The sequence below is a fragment of the Somniosus microcephalus genome, unplaced genomic scaffold, assembly GCF_052327205.1.
Source record: "Somniosus microcephalus isolate GS21.2 unplaced genomic scaffold, FLI_Smic_1.0 unresolved_chr4, whole genome shotgun sequence".
NCBI classification, from domain to species: domain Eukaryota; kingdom Metazoa; phylum Chordata; class Chondrichthyes; order Squaliformes; family Somniosidae; genus Somniosus; species Somniosus microcephalus.
In genome coordinates this window covers 13194753-13210973 of record NW_028225182.1, presented here as the reverse complement: position 1 = coordinate 13210973, position 16221 = coordinate 13194753, and the positions used below count along the sequence as shown (strand labels likewise).

The window sequence follows — 16221 nt, the reverse complement described above, 5'->3', positions numbered from 1 at the left end:
GAGGATGACGCACTGTAGTTTGCTCCGTAGCCGCAATAGCTCAGTTGGGAGGAGCGAGTTGAAGATTTATAAAAGTACAAAAGCAAAATACTGCGGATGCTGGAAATTTGAAATAAAAACAGAAACTGCTGGAAATACTCAGCAGGTCAGGCAGCATCTGTAGAGAGAAGCAGAGTTAACGTCAGACGGACGGTCATCGACCTGAAACGTTAACTCTTTTTTTTCTCTACAAATTTAATAATGGTCCCGGATTCAATCCCGGGATTCGGCAGTTTTCAATTCATTTGAGTTTCTTTCCGCTGCCATTCTCGAACTGAACGATTTAAACTGGAATTATTTCTCCGGCACTGAAAGTTTGGCGATTGAATAGAGAGACATCAAGCACGGGAAATATTTATAACGTTTTAGATTGATCGATTTCCTTCTGTGCTTTTCTCTGGATGTTGTCTCTCTCGGTGCCGGCGAACATTTCATTGATGCATTTGTCCTGAACTGAAGGCCTTTTGCCCATCTCGCGGGGTCAGAGCCGCTCTGTCTGTCTCTCACCTGCTTGTGACCATTATCGGGAACAGGCCGCCTGTTCAACGTTCATCAGCAAACCCAGAAACACAAATAAACAGAAAGATGTGTCTCTCAGCCCCGGTGGCAAAGGTGCAATGGATGTTAATCCAAATAAAGCCCCCGTGAGATTCTGTGTGGATTGGTTTACTTATAAAGTTTGTATTTTAAATATTGAGAAATAGCGTAAAATAATGAAAACATCCTGATGGTTTATACGGGGATCGAACCCGCGAGTTTGGCGCTATTAGCACCACGCTCTCACCAACTGAGCTAACCGGCCACAAAGCGCCCATTGGCCAGGCTTGAACCCAGGCTGGGGAATTATCGTTCAGGCTCACACTGGGTGACCGAGTTACTGCAGAAACATTGAACACACCACATCGCTTAAACATTGTTAACTGTTCGTATATACAACTGGGCAGAGTGTAAATCGAAAGTAACAGAAAAAGAGCTCTTTAGTTTAACAAACCTCATTCTAAAAATTATTATCGCACCGGCGGGACCCCGACTGGATTCCAACCCCCAGCCGGCGGCTGGAGCCGAATTAGGCTCAAATGTGGTTTTACGCTCATTCCTTTAGGAAACGCGGGTTCAGGTGCGAAAAATCTCTCCTGATTCGCTCATCTTATACTGAAGGAGACAAAAAGTAACTAAAACCTGCCGAATCCGGGATCGTCAATCTAACGCTCGCCCAACTAAGCTGTTTCGGCTTTACGGGCTGTGGCAGGTTCGATGTTATCATTCAGTTTCTACTGACCCCCATATAGAGCAGACAGGGCAGAATCCCATCATTGCCATGTGCTCTGGTTCCCAGGGCACACAGTGAAGCGACCACGTGTATATCTGATCTCCACATTGATGAACAAATACAACAGCAAAAGGACTCGTGGGAAGATTCCAACAGTTGTGAGAAACCCAGACACCATGTTAATATCTCACCGTCACCATTGGTCGATGAATCGATCTAATGGCTCAAAGCGGGTTTTCACATCAATTTGTTTAACGGATTTTCTTTCAGCGACTATTTCCATGTTCCGACAATAAATGTTACATTTCTTTAATTTGGACAAGTAAACGGAGACTGGACAGTCGTTATCTTGCTCTCTGTGACCTGAGATTTTATCTCGGTAATCTCTGGCTTTAGTATATGTTGTAATTAATTTTCCAACAGGTCCCTGTGGCGCAATCGGTCAGCGCGTTCGGCTGTTAACCGAAAGGTTGGTGGTTCGAGCCCACCCAGGGACGGTGTTTTAACATTTCCAGGTTTTCTAAATGTGTATTTTGGCTGCAAGATCATGGGATGTACTGGGTACAATGTCGGTGAGTATGAGATCATCCACTGGGATCCGAGAAAACCGTTTCATAACATTCTCTTATTGGTGACAGACTAATAGGAACAAGTGGAGGGCATTCAACCCCTCAGCCCTGTTCCTTCATTCAATTAGATCCTAGATAATCTGTATCTCAGCTGCATTGGCCCGCCTTGGTTCCAGAACCAGCTTCACCAGTTTGGAATGGTCTCATTTTTAGGTGCGCCTGGTGCCGCTCCTGGCCTGCTCTTCTACACCTCTCAATGAACCAGGTCTGGTCCCCTGGTTTGACGGTAATGGTAGAGTGAGGGATCTGCCGGGCTAGGAGGCTACAGATTGTGGTTGAATACAATTCTACTGCTGCTGATGGTCCAGATTTGTACAGAGAAAATACACGTGTTTTATGAGATATTTTATTTTACTGATATTTAATCACAAAATTATTTCAACTTTTTCAAATTGATTCAATTTTAATGAGGAATATTTTACAAAATGTTTCCGCCCGGTTTCTAACGGGCCGTTTCGTGTGTTAGGTGAATGTGATAACCACTACACTGCGGAAACTCTGCTCCGTGAGCTGTCGTTAGAACATCACAGAAGTGAACCGCAGTCTACAAATGCAGGTAATAGAATCATAGAGTCACAGAGTCACACGGCACAGAAGGAGGGCATTCGGCCCATCGAGTCCGTGCTGGCTCTCTGTAGAGCAATCCAAGCAGCCCCATTCCCCCGCTCTATCCCAGTATCCCTGCAAGTTTATTTCCCTCAAGTGCCTATCCAGCCTTCCCTTGAAAACTGAGTGTCTCCGCTTCCACTACTTCCGTCGGCAGTGAATTCCAGGTCCTCACCACTCGCTGCGTAAAAAAGTTTCCCCTCACATCCCCCCGATATCTCTTGCCCAAAATCTTAAATCTGTGTCCCCTATTCATTTTTTCTGTTAACTATTCCAAGGAGCATCCCAAAGGTTTTAAATTGGGGATGTTAAAAAGCATCCTTTCCATCGGGGAATATGAAGCCCGGTCTCTCTCATGACAGGCAAAGATACTCACAACTCTACTAAGGAGAACTAACAAATACAAGTACAAAATCTGTCAGAGCAACAGTCGAGCTGTGAACAGTTTGAGAAGGAGACAGAAGAGACGGACATAGAGAGAGAAAGAGACAAACAGAGAGACAGAGACAAAGAGAGAGAGACGGACACGCAGAGCGAGATCCTCAGTTTGACGTCTCACAGAGTGGGCCCAGGGATGAGGGACTTCAGATATATGGAGAGAATGGAGAAGCTGGGATTCTTTTCCTCAGAAGGTTAAGAGGGAATTTAATGGAGGTTTTCAAAATAAGGAGAATCCAGTGGCAGGAGGGTCGGTAACCAGAGGACACTAATTGAAGATAACCGGCAAAAGAACCAGAGGGGAGATGAGGAGAATTTTTTTACGCTGCGAGTTATTGTGATTGGGAATGTGCTGCCTGAAAGGGCAGTGGAAGCAGATTCAATAGTAACTTCCAAAAGGGAATTGGTTTACTATTGAAAAGGAGAAATTTCCAGGGCTGTGGGGAAAGAGCAGGGGAGTGGGACTGATTGGAGAGCTCTTTCAATGTGCCAGCGCTGACTTGATTGGCCGAATGGCCTCCTTCTGTGCCGTATCTATCTATAATTCCATGGTCTATGAGTCTCTCCGCCCCGGGGTCGAAGGTGCACTGGATGTTCATCTAAATAATTCCCCATTGAGATTCGGTGTGGATTTGTTTCCTTATAAAGTTTGTATTTTAAATTTCATGACAAACCGTAAATTGCTGAAAATATTCTAATGACCCGGACGGGGATCGAACCCACGTCCTTGGCATTATTAGCACCAGACTCTCAGCAATTGAGGTAACCATCAACAAAGTGCCCCTTGGATGGGTTCGAGCCCAGGCTGGATGATTGTATTTCAGGCTCACACTGGGTGACAGATTTACTGCACAAACAATCAACACACCACATCGCTTAAACATTGTTAACTGTTCGTACATAAAACTGGGCAGAGTGTAAATCGAAAGTAACAGAAAAAGAGCTCTTTAATCTATTAAACTTAATTCTGAAAGTTATTATCACACCACCGCTGAACAGTCCCTCCCTCAAACACTGTCCCAATATAAAACTAGCTGGCGTGACCCTGAGCCGCTGTCACCACAACCGGACTCGAACCCGCAACCGGCGGCTGAAGCCGGATCCAGAGGGTCAGATGTGGTTTACATATAAGAACATAAGAAATAGGAACAGGAGTAGTCCATTTGGCCCTTCAAACCTGTTCCGCCATTCAATAAGATCATGGCTGATCTTCTATCTCATCTCCACTTTCCTGCACTATCCCCATATCATAAGAACATAATTGATTCCTTTAATATTCAAAAAATCTATCGATCTCTGTCTTGAATATAGTCAACAACTGAGCTTCCACAGCCCCCTGAGGTAGAGAATTCCAAAGATTCACCACCCTCTGAGTGAAGAAATGTCTCCTCATCTCAGTCCTATATGGCCAACCCCTTACTCTGAGACTGTTACCCCTGGTTCTAGACTCCCCCAGCTAGGGGAATCATCCTCACTGCATCCAACCAGTCAAGCCCTGTAAGAATTTTGTATGTTTCAATGAGATCACCTCTCATTCTTATAAATTTTGGAGGATATATGTTTATACACTGTATGGATAGATCTGTATTTTTGTGTACAACCATGAATGTTTTTCGATGCTTTGGCAACATAAGATGTACCTTGTCATGCCAATAAAGCGATTTGAAATGAATTGAATTGAATTGAATATAGGCCTAGTCTACTCAATCTCTCCTCATAGGACAATACACCCAGCCCAGGAACCAGTCTGGTGAACCTTCGTTGCACTCCCTCTATGGCAAGTATATCCTTCTTGAGGTAAGGAGATCAAAACTGTGCACAATACTTCAGGTATGGTCTCACCAGTGTCCTATATAATTGCAGTAAGATGTCTTTACTCTTATACTCAAATCCTCTTGTAATAAAGGCCAACATACCATTTGCTTTCCTAATTACTTGCTTAACTTTCCATGATTCGTTTACAAGGACACCCAGGTCCCTCTGAACAACAACATTTCCCAATCTCTCACCATTTCAAAAATACTCTGCTTTTCTGTTTTTCCTACCAAAGTGGATAACTTCACATTTCTCTAGATTATATTCATTTGCCATGTTCTTGCCCACTCACTTAGCCTCTTTATATCCCCCTGAAGCCGACTTGCATCCTCCTAACAACTTTGTATCATCAGCTTACATACAACTTACATTCCCATCCAGCTTTGTATACAACATTTGGTCCCCTCATCCTATTGGTCTGGGAGGCGCGAGTTCAAGATCGGAAAATCTCTCCTGATTCTCGCCCTTTATGGTGAAGGAGAAACAAATTAAACAAAATTGGCGAGACCCTGGATTGAACCAGGGACCTTTAGATCTTCATTCTAACGCTCTCGAATTTAATTGTAGCCGTGCAGCAATGGCGGACTGCAACTCCCACAATGCCGAGCGACAGGGAAAGGGCCCTATCGCTGTGACACAGGCCGCACTGCACTCTGGGGGCTGAGCTCGCACATGCGCACCTGAGGCACCCGATGTGCCGCCGCTTTCTCTCTGCGGCGCGGAACAAACTTTCAGTCTCTCCGTTAACAGTGAGCGGTGATTTTGCTGGAAATTGACGACACTTTCCCTTTTAATCGCGCGGTTGTATGGCCGTAAAGAGCGCGCATGCGCAGTGAGCTGGATCACAGCAAGATGGCGACCGGGCAGCGAGTGACGCCACAATGCTGGCTGACGTCAGAAGGCCGCTGATTGGCGGTTTGCTCCGGGGCCGAGGGTCAGGGGTGAGGCGGCGGCTCCAGTCTCCGGCCAGAGAGCGGGCAGGCGGGCGGGCGGGCGCTGAGATTAGAGGGAGCCCGGGGCAACCTGCATTTCCCCAGCGCCTTTCACAGCCTCAGCCCGGCCCAGAGCCGCGCACACAATGGGGGCTCACTCCAGGAAATGCGGCAGGCACTGTGGGCACAGCAAGATCCCAGACACAGCACTGTGGGCACGGCAAGATCCCAGACACAGCACTGTGGGCACAGCAAGATCCCAGACACAGCACTGTGGGCACAGCAAGATCCCACACACAGCACTGTGGGCACAGCAAGATCCCACACACAGCACTGTGGGCACAGCAAGATCCCACACACAGCACTGTGGGCACAGCAAGATCCCACACACAGCACTGTGGCCAATGGCCAAATAATCCACTTTAGTGATGTTGATCCCGGGGAGAACTCTGCCACTCTTCTTAGAAATGGTGCCGGGGGATTTTTTACGTCCACCTGAGAGGCCAGTCAGTGCTTCGGGTTAATGTCCCATCCAATAGACGGCAGCTGCGACAGTGCGGCACTCCCTCAGCACCACACTGCAATGTCAGCCTGGATTTTGTGCTGAACTCTCTGGAGAGGGGCTTGAACACACAACCTTTATGATTCTAGAAGCGGGAGAGTGTTACCAATGAGCCAAGGCCGACACCGAGTACTTCAGAACGGTCCTTAATTGTTCTGTCCCCTAACCCAATGTCTCTTTTTTCCACAGGAGAAGTCGTGCTGGAACTTCCAGGAATTTTGAGAAGGGATTTTCACCGGTGTTGAAGAAATGTTCTGGAAAATACTTAATTCCGACTGGAAACCGCTTTGGATGATCACATGGCCAGGAGGCACCGAGACAATTCCATGAGACTGTGAAGGACATAAAGTGAAATCAGGGACATGGCGAACAACGGTGTTCAGTTAACTGGGGATCCCCGGGGTAATGGCCACTCTGTTCAGGTAACTGGGGATCCCCGGGGTAATGGCCACTCTGTTCAGGTAACTGGGGATCCCCGGGGTAATGGCCACTCTGTTCAGGTAACTGGGGATCCCCGGGGTAATGGCCACTCTGTTCAGGTAACTGGGGATCCCCGGGGTAATGGTCACTCTGTTCAGGTGGGCAGTTTAAAAGGAAGTGGAACAGTGCGGGGAGAAAGTTGGCTGAGGATCGGAAACAGAGGCTCAGTGTTAATGGGAGTTGCTGAGATTGGTGAAGGGTTGGAAGTGGTTACCCCAGGGCTCAGTGCTGGGCCCACTTTTCTTCTCCCTATACAGAGACTGTTTGGATTTTCACAATCTCAACATTTGCTGATTGAACAAAAGTAGGAGGTTTGACAAACAGTAATGAGACTGTAAATGTGTTCAGGAAGACATTGTGTAGAAAAGGAAAAATCAACCTGGCAGTTAATTATTTTGGTCTTAAATTGATATCCTCTGGTTACCGACTCACTAACCAGCGGTGATAATTTTTTATCAGTAACTTGATCAAAACACCCCTCAAAATTTTGAACCCCATTATCTGACCCCTTTTCAACTTCTCTTCTCATAAGAAAAGTTCTGTGAAGATTCCTGTCCTTGGGATCATCTCAGTGAATCTCTTCTGCACCTCTCCATGGCCCCGACATTCTTACTAAAGTAATGCACCAAAATCGGGGGACAATATTCTGACTGTGGACCAACCCATGATGTGTCCAGGTGCAGCATTAACTCTCCATTTATACTCTGTGCCCTTATTTATAAATCCTCGGATTCCATGTGGAATTATGTAAAACAGCTTTATCAACTTGCCTCCCACTTTTAAAGATTTGTGTATCTGAATCCCTGAATCTCTCAGCTCCTCCTTTTACAGTTTTACCGTATAGTGTCTATTTCCTCTCCTTATTCTGCTCACCTCACATCTCTGCATTAATTTCCATCTGACATCGACCTGTCCAATCTGCTCACCTGTCTCTCTCCTCCTGAAGTTGTCCACAGTCCTCTTCATGGTTAACCTCACTCCTTATCTTTGTGGAAGCTGCAATGTTTGATATTGTGCTCCAAACACCCAAATTCAGGTCAATCATATCCACATATATTGAGAAAAGCTATGGTGCCCACACTGACCCCTGGGGATCACCACTGTTTAAATCCTTCCAGTGCAAAAAACAGCTGTTAACCACGACTCAGTTTTTTGTTATTTCCCCATTCTGTTTCTCTCTCTCTCCCTCTCCCTCTCCCTCCTATCCAACCTCTCACGTTCTTTAGCACTTAGTTCTCGGAAACAAACAAACACTCTTCCCCTTTTCTCTGTCCTTAATTAAAACTGTTTCCCCCCTTTGTCGCCCCCAGTCTCGCTCCTTCTCACTCTTGTATCCACACCATCTCTCGCACTCCCTCCCTTTCCGATCCTCCCTCATTCAGATGCTTACTCTCACACACTGTCTCGCTCAGACTCTCTCACAAACTGTCTCTCGCAGACTCACTCTCTCACACACTGTCTCTCTCAGACTCACTCTTTCACACACTGTCTCTCTCTGACTCACTCTCTCACACACTGTCTCTCTCAGACTCTCTCTCACACACTGTCTCTCTCAGACTCACTCTTTCACACACTGTCTCTCTCTGACTCACTCTCTCACACACTGTCTCTCTCAGACTCACTCTCTCACACACTGTCTCTCTCAGACTCACTCTTTCACTCACTGTCTCTCTCTGACTCACTCTCTCACACACTGTCTCTCAGACTCACTCTGTCACACACTGTCTCTCAGACTCTCTCTCACACACACTGTCTCTCAGACTCTCTCTCACGCACTGTCTCTCTCAGACTCACTCTCTCACACACTGTCTCTCAGACACACTCTCTCACACACGGTCTCTCTCAGACTCACTCTCTCACACAGTCTCTCAGACACACTCTCTCACACACTTTCTCTCTCAGACTCACTCTCTCACACACTGTCTCTCTCAGACTCTCTCTCTCACAAACTGTCTCTCTCAGACTCACTCTCTCACAAACTGTCTCTCTCAGACTCACTCTCTCACACACTGTCTCTCTCAGACTCACCCTCTCACACACTGTCTCTCAGACTCACTCTCAGACACTGTCTCTCTCAGACTCACTCTCACACACTGTCTCTCAGACTCACTCTCTCACACACGGTCTCTCTCAGACGCTCTCTCACATACTCTCTCACACTCTGTCTCTCTCAGACTCACTCTCTCACACACTGTCTCTCTCAGACTCACTCTCTCACACTCTGTCTCTCTCAGACTCACTCTCTCACACACTGTCTCTCAGACTCTCTCTCTCAAACACTGTCTCTCTCAGACTCACTCTCTCACACACTGTCTCTCTCAGACTCACTCTCTCACACACTGTCCCTCTCAGACTCACTCTCTCACACACTGTCTCTCTCAGACTCACTCTCTCACACTGTCTCTCTCAGACTCACGCTCTCACACGCTGTCCCTCTCAGACTCACTCTCTCACACACTGTCTCTCTCAGACTCACGCTCTCACACGCTGTCCCTCTCAGACTCACTCTCTCACACACTGTCTCTCTTAGACTCACTCTCTCATACAATGTCACTCTCAGACTCACTCTCGCACACGGTCTCTCTCAGACTCACTCTCACACACGGTCTCTCTCAGACTCACTCTCTCACACACTCCCTCTCAGACTCACTCTCTCTCACACACTCTCTCTCACACACTCTCTCACACACTCACTCACTGTCTCTCTCAGACTCACTCTCTCACACACTGTCTCTCTCAGACTCACTCTCTCACACACTGTCTCTCAGACTCTCTCTCTCAGACTCACTCTCTCACACACTGTCACTCTCAGACTCGCGCTCTCACACACTGTCTCTCTCAGACTCACCCTCTCACACACTGTGTCAGACTCACTCTCTCACACACGGTCTCTCTCAGACTCACTCTCTCACACACGGTCTCTCTCAGACTCACTCTCTCTCAGACTCACTCTCTCTCAGACACTGTCTCTATCAGACACTGTCTCTATCAGACACTGTCTCTCTCCGACTCACTCTCTCTCCGACTCACTCTCTCTCCGACTCACTCTCTCACACACTGTCTCTCTCAGACTCGTTCTCTCACACTCTGTCTCTCTGAGACTCACTCTCACACACTGTCTCTCTCAGACTCACTCTCACACACTGTCTCTCTCAGACTCACTCTCTCACACACTGTCACTCTCAGACTCACTCTCTCAAACACTGTCACTCTCAGACTCACTCTCTCACACACTGTCTCTCTCACACTGTCTCTCTCAGACTCACTCTCTCACACACTGTCTCTCTCACACTGTCTCTCTCAGACTCAGACTCACTCTCTCACACACTGTCTCTCTCACACTGTCTCTCTCAGACTCACTCTCTCACACACTGTCTCTCAGACTCAATCTCAGACACTGTCTCTCTCAGACTCACTCTCTCACACACGGTCTCTCTCAGACGCTCTCGCACACACTGTCTCTCTCAGACTCACGCTCTCACACACTGTCTCTCTCAGACTCACTCTCACACACTGTCTCTCTCAGACTCACTCTCTCCCACACTGTCTCTTTCAGACTCACTCTCTCAAACACTGTCTCTCGCCGACTCACTCTCTCACACAATGTCACTCTCAGACACGTTCTCTCACACTCTGTCTCTCGGAGACTCACTCTCACACACTCTCTTTCAGACTCACTCTCTCTCGCAGTCTCTCTCAGACTCACTCTCTCACACACGGTCTCTCTCAGACTCACTCTCTCACACAGTCTCACTCAGACTCACTCTCTCACACACTGTATCTCAGACTCACTCTCTCACACGGTCTCTCTCAGACTCACTCTCTCACACACTGTCTCTCTCACACGTTGCCTCTCAGACATACTCTCTCACACTCTGTATCTTTCATACTGACCCTCTCAAACACTGTCTCCCTCAGACTCACTCTCTCAAACACTGTCTCTCAGACTCACTCTCTCAGACTCACTCTCTCAGACTCTCTCTCTCTCAGACACTCTCTCTCAGACACTCTCTCTCAGACACTCTCTCTCAGACTCTCTCAGACATTCTCTCTCAGACACACGCTCTCTCACACACTGTCTCTCTCCGACACACACACTCGCACACGGTCTCTCTCAGACTCACTCTCACACACTGTCTCTCTCAGACTCACTCTCTCATAGACTGTCTCTCTCACACATTGCCTCTCTCAGACTCGCTCTCTCACACACTGTCTCTCTCAGACTCACCCTCTCACACACTGTCAGACTCTCTCTCACACACTGTCTCTCAGACTCATTCTCTCTCACACACTGTCTCTCAGACTCACTCTCAGACTCACTATCTCACGTACACTCTCTCTCAGACTGACTCTCACACACTGCCTCTCAGATTCACTCTCTCACACACTCTCAGACTCACTCTCTCACACTCTGTCTCTCTCAGACCATCTCTCTCACACGGTCTCTCTCAGACGCTCTCGCACACTCTGTCTCTATCAGACTCACGCTCTCACACGCTGTCCCTCTCAGACTCACTCTCTCAAACACGGTCTCTCTCAGACTCACTCTCTCACACAATGTCTCTCTCAGACTTACTCTCACACACTGTCTCTGTCACACATTGCCTCTCTCAGACTCACTCTCTCACACTGTCTCTCTTAGACTCACTCTCTCTCACACTGTCTCTCTTAGACTCACTCTCTCTCACACTGTCTCTTTCAGACTCACTCTCTCACACACTGTCTCTCAGACTCACTCTCTCACACACTGTCTCTCTCAGACTCACTCTCTCACTCTGTCTCTCTCAGACTCACTCTCTCTCACACTGTCTCTCAGATTCACTCTCTCACACACTGTCTCTCTCAGACTCACTCTCTCACACATTGTCTCTCTCCGACTCACTCTCTCACACACACACTGTCTCTCTCCGACTCACTCTCTCACACACTGTCTCTCAGATTCACTCTCTCACACACTGTCTCTCTCAGACTCACTCTCTCACACACTGTCTCTCTCAGACTCACTCTCTCACACACTGTCTCTCAGACTCACTCTCTCACACACTGTCTCTCAGACTCACTCTCTCACACACTGTCTCTCTCAGACTCACTCTCACACTCTGTCTCTCTCCGACTCACTCTCTCACACACTGTCTCTCAGACTCACTCTCTCACACACTGTCTCTCAGACTCTCTCTCTCACACACTGTCTCTCTCAGACTCACTCTCACACTCTGTCTCTCGCAGACTCACTCTCTCACACACTGTCTCTCTCCGACTCAGTCTCTCACACACTGTCTCTCAGACTCACTCTCTCACACACTGTCTCTCTCAGACTCACTCTCACACACTGTCTCTCTCAGACTCACTCTCACACACTGTCTCTCTCCGACTCACTCTCTCACACACTGTCTCTCTCAGACTCTCTCTCACAGACTGTCTCTCTCAGATTCACTCTCTCACACACTGTCTCTCTCAGACTCTCTCACACGCTGTCTCTCTCCGACTCACACTCTCACACGCTGTCTCTCAGACTCACTCTCTCAGACACTGTCTCTCTCAGACTCACTCTCACACACTGTCTCTCTCAGACTCACTCTCACACACTGTCTCTCTCCGACTCACTCTCTCAGACACTGTCTCTCTCAGACTCTCTCTCACACACTGTCTCTCTCAGATTCACTCTCTCACACACTGTCTCTCTCAGACTCTCTCTCACAGACTGTCTCTCTCAGACTCACTCTCTCACACACTGTCTCTCTCAGACTCACTCACACACTGTCTCTCTCCGACTCACTCTCTCACACACTGTCTCTCAGATTCACTCTCTCACACACTGTCTCTCTCCGACTCACACTCTCACACGCTGTCTCTCTCAGACACACTCACTCACACATGGTCTCTCTCAGACTCACTCTCTCACTCACTGTCTCAATTCAATTCAATTCAATTCAAATCGCTTTATTGGCATGATAAGGTACATCTTATGTTGCCAAAGCATCGAAAAACATTTATGGTTGAAGACATAAACACCGATCTATCCATACAGTGTATAAACAGATATATCCCTGAGTGTATAAATATACATTGTATAATTTGTATATACTCTTTTCTTAGGTTTACTGGTTGTCCCTCTGTTTATGGCAGGCTGTAACATAGTGTGCCGCTAAGGTTACACAGTTTATCTCTTCCCCTAGTAGGTATTGGAGTTTTTGGTCGTCATTCAAATTTCTGAATTCTGGGCATATTTTTGTGAATTTTTGGTAGAAATTCTCCCTGATGCCCTGATATTTTCCACACGCTGTGAGGAAGTGCATCTCTGTCTCCACCACTCCCTGACTGCAGTGAGAGCATATCCTGTCCTCTCTTGGCAGCCGGTTCTGTCTGTGTCTGCCTTTTTCGATGGCCAGGCTATGTTCCCTAAGTCTGTACCTTGTCAAGGTTTTTCTCCGTTTGCTATCCTTTACCATGGTCAGGTATTCAGACATGTTGTATTGTCTGTTTAGGGCCAAGTAGCAATTGAGTTTGTTTTGGGTTTTTGTTGTTTCTGCCCAATATGACAGGTATTTTTCCTTTTGCTTAGTGACAATTGTGTTGGGTCGAATTCTCTGTGCTACGATGTCACTGTCCTGGGGCTGGTTATTGTTAGTAGTGTTTATGGTTGCTTCACTGAGTCCCAGGACTAGTTGACTGAGGGTATTCTTCTTTATGGTCCTTTCTTGCATTTCAGGGCTTCGTAGTGATAGCATTGGGGGTTGCTCATTTTTAGGTGTTTCCAAAATTTGGTGGCTCTTTTTTGGATAGTAATTAATGGATATTGGCCTAGTTCTGCCCTGCATGCATTGTTTACAGTTTTCCTTTGAGTCCGGAGGATACTTTTACAGAATTCTGCATGTAGGATCTCAATTGGGTGTTTGTCCCATTTTGCAAATTCTTGTTGTGTTAGCGGTCCCCACACCTCGCTTCCATAGAGTGCAATTGGTTCAATTACTGATTTAAAGATTTTGAGCCAAATGCTAATTGGGATTTCTATTTGGATTGATCTTTTAATGGCATAGAAAGCCCTTCTAGCTTTCTCTTTCAGTTCATTCACAGCCAGACGAAAATTTCCCGTAGAGCTGATTTTTAAGCCCAAGTATGTGTAGTTAGTGGTTTGTTCAATTTTAGTTGTTCCTAGTGTGAAATTTATTCTGGGTCCCTGATGTCTGGATCTTTGCTGGAACACAAGGACTTTGGTTTTTTGGTGGTTTATTGTCAGCACCCAGGTCTGACAGAATGACTCTAGCAGATCCAGGTTCTGTTGTAGACCCTCCTTAGTTGGTGACAGCAGAACCAGGTCATCTGCACAGAGGAGGAATTTAACCTTGGATTCATATAGGGTGAGGCCGGGTGCTGTAGATTGTTCAAGTAGATTTGCCAACTCATTTATGTAAATATTAAAGAGTGTCGGTGAGATGGGCGAGCCCTGCATCACACCATGCCCCTGTGGGAAGTATTTTGTTTGTTTGTCTCCAATTTTAACTGCACATTTATTGTTTGTATACATTGATTTAATTACATCATATGTTTTTCCCCCTACACCAATTCAAATCAAATCAAATCAACTTTTATTGTCAATGTTAGTGCACAAGTGCAGTACAACGAAATGTAGGCCTGCGGCTCCCGAGAGTGTACATTTAGATTAAGACATTTAAACATTCAACATACATTTGGCTTGTAATACATTAACATAAACATAACCATAATAAAGTGCATTGGCAGATGTGCAGGCTTTAGAGTTTATTTGTGGAGTTCAGTAGGATGACAGCCCTGGGAAAGAAGCTGTTCCTAAATCTGTTCGTACGGGTGCGAATGCATCTGTAGCGTCTCCCAGATGGCAGGAGGGCGAACAGACTGTGGCTGGGGTGGGTAGGGTCTTTGATGATGTACCGTGACCTCCATAAACAGCGTTTCTGGTATATGTGCTCTATGGTCGGTAGCCGGGTGCCGGTAATGCGTTGGGCAGTTTTGACTACCCGCTGCAGGGCTTTCCGGTCATAGTAGCTACAGCTGCCATACCATACTGTGATACAGTTCGTCAGGATGCTCTCTATTGTGCAGTGGTAAAAGTTAGAGAGGATCAGGGGTGACAGGTTACATCCCTTCAGCCTCCTTAGGAAATATAGGCGCTGCTGGGCCTTCTTCACCAGAGAGGAAACAATAAGTTTCAAGAATAGACCGTCGTGCCAGATGGAATCGAAAGCCTTCTGGAAATCTATAAAGCAGGCAAAAATTTTGCTTTTGTTTTGATGAACATGTTTGTCAATTAGGGTCTGCAGGGTGAAGGTATGATCTGATGTTATATAGTTTGGTAGGAATCCAATTTGGCTTTTACTCAAGACATTGTGCTCCTCAAGGAAGTTTATAAGTCTTTTGTTTATGATACTACAGAAAACCTTCCCCAGGTTACTGTTTACACAGATGCCTCGATAGTTATTTGGGTCAACTTTGTCTCCACTTTTGTATATTGGCGTTATGAGTCCTTTGTTCCAGATATCAGGGAAGTAACCGACACTCAGAACCAAGTTGAAGAGTTTCAGTATAGCCAATTTCATGTTATCGTCCGTTTGTTTAATCATCTCGCTTAGGATGCCGTCTGCACCGCAAGCTTTTCCTGGTCGCAGGTCCTTGAGTTTTTCAAATAGCTCTTTTTCAGATATTATGGGGTCTATCGGGTTTTGGTTATCTTTTATGGCAAATTCGAGCTTTTCCAGTTTTTCGCATATTTGGTATTGCTCTGGGCTTAGTGTGTTTTTCTGGTATAATTTTTCAAAATGGTTTTCCCATGTGTCTCCGTTTTGAATGGCCAATTCGTTGTGTTGTTTTTTGTGTAATGTATTCCAGTTGTCCCAGAAACAACTGGAATCAATGGATTCCTCAATGGAGATGAGTGTATTCTTAATATACTGCTCTTTCTTGGTTCTGAGTGTGTTTTTGTATTGTGTTAGTGCCTGACAATAAGTAAGGTGTAATTCCTCGTTTTCTGGCTGTCTGTGTTTTTGGTTTGATATTTTTGAGTTTTTTCCTCATGTTCTGGCAATCGGAGTCAAACCATTTTTCGTAGTTTTTTGCTTTGGGTTTGTTCTTGTGAACTCTCAAGTTTGACATTGATGCCAAATTATCCAAAATATTATTTAGGTTATTCACTGCCCAGTTTACGCCGCCTTTATTGTGTGTGTATGTATTTTCCAGAAAGGTGTCCAAGAGAGCTTGAGTTGATTGATTGCTAATTGCTTTCTGGTATTTTTCTGCGCTGTTTTTGGCCCATCTGTAGGCTTTCTTAATGTTGTACAGCTTACTGGGTTGTGTTTCTGTGTTGGTTGTTTCTGTCCTTTTAAAATATGCAGTAATTTGACTGTGATCTGACAGTGTTGTTTGTGGTTTGACTGTGAATGCTCTGAAAGTGGATGGGTCCAGATACATAATCATATA

General features: G+C 46.2%; 1 non-coding gene across 1 annotated transcript; it reads left to right on the top strand.

Annotated features, from left to right (window-relative positions):
- Nucleotides 1-1732: 1732 nt before the first annotated feature.
- On the top strand, nt 1733-1806 carry trnan-guu (transfer RNA asparagine (anticodon GUU)). Its single transcript has one exon. It is a non-coding gene; the product is annotated as a tRNA-Asn (tRNA).
- Nucleotides 1807-16221: the final 14415 nt, after the last annotated feature.